Below are 6,374 nucleotides of genomic sequence, written 5' to 3'. Positions count from 1 at the left end.
AGCTTGACTCTTCAGGGTGCTTAGCACACACAAGAGTGCTCTGGAAGATTCGATAGCTGTGTTACTCAAAAGCTAATTCAAAAATTCATCTGGATCCAGGCATGATGCTGCCCTGTATGCAATCCTCAGTATCACAACAAAACAAAACAAAAAGTTCATCTAGAACAGTTATTCAAGAACAGTCAAGCCACCGTTGGGAAGAAGAAAGAGAACTTCCTCTACCAGATATCCAAAAGTTTTTATTAGGCCACAGACTTTAAAACAGCATGGCTGGGCCAGGGATATAGCACAGCAGCACAAGCAAGTGAAAGGTCGGAGTTTGATTCCTGGTACAAAACAAACAAACCAGTGTGGCACTAGAACAGGAAGACAATGGAAGAACAGAATATAGTCTAATGCCTGATGTAGTGGCACATGCCCGTAATCCCAGAGCTCAGGAGACTGAGGCAAGGGGTTATCTGTGAGTTTGAGACCAGCTTGAGATACACTGTGAGTTCAAGTCCAGCTTGAATTGCAGAGTGAGACACTATCTCAAAAAAAAAAAAAACATAGTCTAGAACAGTCTTGTACACATGATGGGAGAACTTGGTACACAATGCAGGCAGCATTTCAAATCAGTAGTGTGACATATTCAGATCACACTCGTGTGTTCATGCACCTGCCAGTCTATAGACTTTTAAAAGAAGAAACACTTCTTGTCCTGTGTGTCTCTCTAGAACACTCTATGCAACCTACTCAGAACATGCTCATTGGAGACAGGAAAGTGACCAAGAAGTCAGTGGAGGACCATTTTATTCTACCCACCCATATGTGAGTCACACATAACAGCTGAGTGTCTATGGTGAGTCACTCTTCCTGGATGCCTTGAATTCATGCCTGCTGTCTGGCTTGAATTCTCCTTGTGAACTGAAAGCATTCAAACAATTTTTTGGCCCTTCTGCCTGTATGCTTTATCCCTTCTATGCACAGGAGTAGCCTTCAAGAGGCAGCCTGTGAGGAGAGTCAATTGCAGGCTTTTGCTTTAAGAGATTAGTAGTCATTTGCAGGTCACACAATGGAAATAAACATCCTTGTCTTCTCTCCCAAGGAACAAGGTTCTCCTAAGAACAAATATCTACAGATTGGCGTAGGGGTAGATCAAGAAAGCCATGGCATAAAGCTGGAAAGATCAGGCTAAGAGGAGGGGACCACTGGCTCTCATTGAAATCATCCTTTGAGTTGGTTTCAATGGATACTGTGGTATGGCTAGGTCTCACCTGCTTTTCTCATCACCTGATATGTAATAGGCTAAAAAAAAAAAAAAGTAGGTGTATTTTGTATGCTTACTGAATGAATAGGCAAGAAGGAATGAACCAGAATCCAGTCTATTTGTGATCTGTCAAAGATAATATGTAAGCAGAGCAGTAAGATCTATATCCTGAATTGGGTATTGAGAGGCTGTGGCTTTATATTTTTCCCTACTAAGCATGTTATCCCATTGAATTACCATGACAATCCTATGCCTTAGAATCTATAGTAGTTTTCTTTTTACACATGAGAGAAGTTCAGTAACTTGCCTAGGAGTTACACAGCAAGTAGGGATGGACTCCAGATTAAACCTGAATCTGGGCTAGAGGTGTGGCTCAGTGATAGAGTTCAAACCCAAACTTAAACACAAACAAAAATGTTCTATATCTACCTAGAACTGGAAGGTTTGCAAAACTACTTTCATGTCCATCATTTTATTCAGGCTTCCCCAAATTCTACCCATATTGATTTCCTAGGCTGCCAGAACAAACTGCCAATTACTGGTTAGCTAAAACAATGGGAATTATTTTCTCACAATTCTGGTGACTGGGTGTCTGCCATGAAAGTGTCAGCAGGGCCATGCTCTCTTTGATAGTTCCAGGGAAGAATTTTTTCTTCCTTAATCTAGTCTCTATCCTTGGCATTCCTTGACTTCAAGTACATTGCTCTAGTCCCTTCCCGGTCTCTCCCTGTGTGTCTTCACGACATCCTCCCTCTGTATTTGTCTGTCTCTGAGTCCAAATTGTCCTTTTAAATAAAGACACTAGTTGTATTGGTTATGGCCCACCCCAATACCCTCAGTTTAGCCTGACTACGTCTAACAAAGTCCTTATTTCCACATAAGGTCAAATCTGTGGAGGTTAGGACTTTAGTGTATCTTTTGGGAGAAGGAACATAATTCCATCCAAACTGCCACCAAACACTTTCCTTTCATATCTTTGGCCAAGACATAGATGCATGGTGATATATAGCTACAAGGGAGATAGAAAAACATTGGGCTTATTTTTCCCTCACCCACCTAAGCTCAAAATACTTAGAAAGGAGAATTTGAATATTATATGGTAACTACCTCAGCTACAAATAGAGAAGATTATTTTTTCCTTTCAAATATCATTATACATAGTTCAGAATGATTATGAGATTTACTGCATAGGCAGAAGTAGAGAAGTAATAAACATCAATCGTCATGCTAAATGATTACAAACATAATTGCATTTACTCCTTAGAAAATCCTGTGAAATAGGCATTAATTGCTCCATTTTACAGAGACTAAATCCTTTGTCTTAAGTTACACTGCTAGGGAGTAACAGAGCCAGAACTTCACTCTGGTGAGATGTGCCCTGGGGATAGGACATGAAGCCAGAACAAAAAATGTTGAGACCAGGCCAAGAGCAAACAGCAGGAGACCTGAACAGTGTCTAGAATTCAAGGTCAGATCCCAGTTAAACTGACAGAAACAGCACAAATTCCAAGTCACAGATGTGAACTCCTAGAAGGCGTTAAAAAATGAAGGCCCTGTAGTAACTAGAAGTCAGTAACAGAGAAGCAGCCTTAGTTTTATGACTTTTTGAGGCTGGAGCCGTCTACAAATTAAGGATGGAAACCAGTAGTAATGGTAGCCATCATTTATTGAGCACCTATTATGTTCCACTTTATTATGTATTGAATAATAATAGCTAATATTCCATTACTATTGTGCGGGCTTGTTTTAAGATTTATATATAATTTTTAACTCCAAAAGCTTTATAAAGTGTATGCTCTTAGTAACCCCAAATTACAAGGGAATAAACAAGCCTAAATGGGTCAACTAACTTGTTCAAAGTCATACTGCTACTAAATAACACCACTATATTACATACATTTTCTCCATCTTCACAACAAGACAGTAAGTCAGGACTTAGTAGTATTCCTCAATGGAAAAATCAGGCCAAGAGAAGCCAAGTGATTTTCCCAAGATCACACAGTAGGTAAGTGCCAGAGCCTGGACTCAAACTCATGGCTCTGCATGCCTAGGGCTATACAGAAGAAGACCCTGAAGCCCCAACCCTTGGAATCCCACATTCTAGTTATCAGTGAGGTGTCTGTGCCTCCCTGACCCACTGACAGGCAGGTAGAGGGCTGGTCTGCACCAACACCAAGGAGACAAATTTCAAATACATTGATTTAGGAGGTGATTGCATTCACAGCCCTCCCCTAACAGATGTTAAAACCCATAGTTTGGATTTTTTGTGTGTTTATTTTCACTCTCTTTTAAGCAATGCACATGTGAAAACATAATAATAGTGTGTGACAATTTAGGAATTCACACTTTCCCTTAAGGTAGACCTGAGTCATTTCTAACAAATGTGATGAGAAAACAATGACCTCACACAAGGAGGAGGAGGAGGAGAGGCGGAGGAGAAAAAGAAGAAAACATTTAGCCAGAAATACCACTTTCTGAAGCCAGTATCTGCAGAGCCGCCTGAGAATGGAATGAGAAGGCGGCAGCTTTCCCGTGTTCTCCAGTGGTTCTCAGGCAGCAGAACCACCAGGGGGCCTTGTCAAAACACAGAGTTCCTGATTCGGGAGGTCTAGGAGACTCTAAGAATGTGCATTTCTGACAAATTCCCAAGTTTTGCTGATGCCACAGATCCAAGAACCACACTTTGAAAACCCCCAGCCTAAAGGAACTTGAAGCAGGACAGGCAAAGAGTTCAAAGCTGTGCATCTTTGAAAGAAAGCATCAGACTCTCATCCAGCAGAGACACAGGATGAAGCAAAAAAACAGCTCAGACTAGACAGCAGCACTTGACAGGAGAAGCACAAACTACAGGGGCATATGTGCTTATGTCTTAAGAGAACTCACTTTATTCACCTGTGAAATGGGGCTATAAGAGCACCTACTCCCTAAGTTATTCATGAGCATGTAAAAACCTGCTGCCTATGCCTGACACATGGATTAGCAATGTATTCCAAGTAACAGGTGTTAGTATCACTGTGCTTGGCCAAGATGCAGAATGATATCAGAGTGATACAGCCAGGGCAGGACAGGAGAAACCTCCTCCTGGGAGGTTTTGGAGCCTGAGCTGAGGAACACCCAGCAGGCGACAGAGGCTCAGGAACTGGGTCAGTGTGATGCAAGAGGGTATTCCTGTCCACTCTTGGTGGGATTTCATGGAGCAGAGGCTGATGAGCTGAGCACCAAGCCATATACGCTTGACCCAGGCAGGGCCTCTTTCTAAGTTACCATCATAGTCATGTTCTCTTTAAAAGCAAAATAAAATAAAATAAAAATTGAAAACCTCTTCTCTTGAGTTGGGCATAGTAGTGCGCACCTGTAATTCCATCTGTCTGTGAGGCTGAGGTGAGAAGATTGCAAGTTGGAGTCCAACTAAGGCAACTTAGAATTGTCTCAAAAAATAAAGAGGGCTGGACTGGGGATGTAGCCTAGTGGGCAGTGTCCCTGGACTTGATTCTCAGTACCACTAAAAATACGTATTTCACTCACCCCAAGAAAGAGTAGACTCAGAGCAGGATCCTGTGCTCCCTGCACGCTGCCCCCTGCCCCACACTTAGACACCTCACCCAAGCACTTCTGGCTAACTGACCAGCTAGAAATCCAGAGCTAGTGGTTAGGGAATAGGATCAGAGGTCCTAGGGAATAGGATCTAGGTCCAGAGACTCCACTCCAGAGGGAGCCAGAGCATGTTGCCTGTCTCTGAGGCTTCCAACCCTGCCGCTGCCCTGAGAAACCCAGAGTCCTTTCGGTACATCTCCTTCCCGGAGGCAGCTCGGCCAAGACTTCAGTCACATGGATCCAAGGGATCAGACCTCTTGCCTTTGAATCCTGGCTCCTTTTCATCTGAACCTCATTTTCTTCATCTGTAAAGTGAGGACAATAAAGTTACTGTTATTAACTTCATGAGGTTGATGTTGTGAGTGAAAAGATGACCGACCATGTGATACAGTCTGAATGAAGGTGCCTCCCAAAAAATTCATGTTGGAATCTAACATCTGCTACGTAATTCAAAGAGTAATTGAAAGATGCAGTGAATGTTTAAATAATAACTTATTTTTTTTGTCTTCTTCCTTTTTATCAGTACCAGGGATCGAACTCATGACTGCCTGCTTGCAAGGCAGGGGCTTATGCCGCTGAGCTAAATCCTCAGCCCCTAAATAATAACTTGTAGTAAAAGACATTACCAAAAGCAATGAGCTAAGTGTGTTCAAAGAGAGAGCATTTTTGAGAGGTATTAATGACAACGTATCTTTTGCTATAATAAAATTTGTAATTTACACACAGTATTTTTGATAATCCCACTGATCAAAAGAATGCAGCAATTTCTGTCAAACAAAAAGCTTAGCAGGTGTCTTTACCCACCTTATTCACTGGATCTGGCACCACGTGACTTCTGGCTCCTCCCCAAAGTCAAAATGACCATGAAAGGTTCATCCAGGACCGTGAGGTAACCCAGACAGGACAACTAAAGACATCAAGAAATAGTACTTCAGAACTGCTTCAGAAAGTGGTAAGAATGATGGGTTATATGCGTTTAAAGGGCAGGGAGGTGTTTTGAGAGACATTAACTTTTGTTAAAACTTAAACATTCAGCATATTTCTGGATCACACCTCATAGTAAGAGGGAGGGCTTTGGAACGTGATCCCTCATGAATGGGGTGAGCACCTTTATAAGAGACTCAAAGGAGCTTCCTCACTCCTGTCACATGAATATGCAGCAAAAAAATGCTATCTTTTTAAAAATAACATAATAGTTTTACACTTAACATAATACTGTACTCTATGAAAATGTTACTCATTTTAATATAAATGGTCTTCTAAATATTAGATATCTTCTTCATCTCAGTGTCAACGTAACCCTTTATTTTTCCCTCTTACTATATCAGATATACTGAATAGGGTTTTTTGTTTGTTTGGTTGGGGTTTTTTTCTGAAGTTTTTTGAACTTTTCCCCCCAAAAGATAAATATTTCAATTTTAAGCTGTTTGATCTCTAAGTACATTGTTAACTTGAGAGATGCAATAAAAGTCTGATAAAGAAAAAGCATGAAAAAAAGCATGTGAGTCAGGAGGTGGGGATTACAATTGAA

This window comes from Cavia porcellus, unplaced genomic scaffold (genome assembly GCF_034190915.1).
Source record: "Cavia porcellus strain 051 isolate PalLab524CR breed Dunkin Hartley unplaced genomic scaffold, mCavPor4.1 scaffold_25, whole genome shotgun sequence".
NCBI lineage: Eukaryota > Metazoa > Chordata > Mammalia > Rodentia > Caviidae > Cavia > Cavia porcellus.
The sequence above is the reverse complement of the archived record's forward strand: the minus strand, read 5'-3'. Positions refer to the sequence as shown.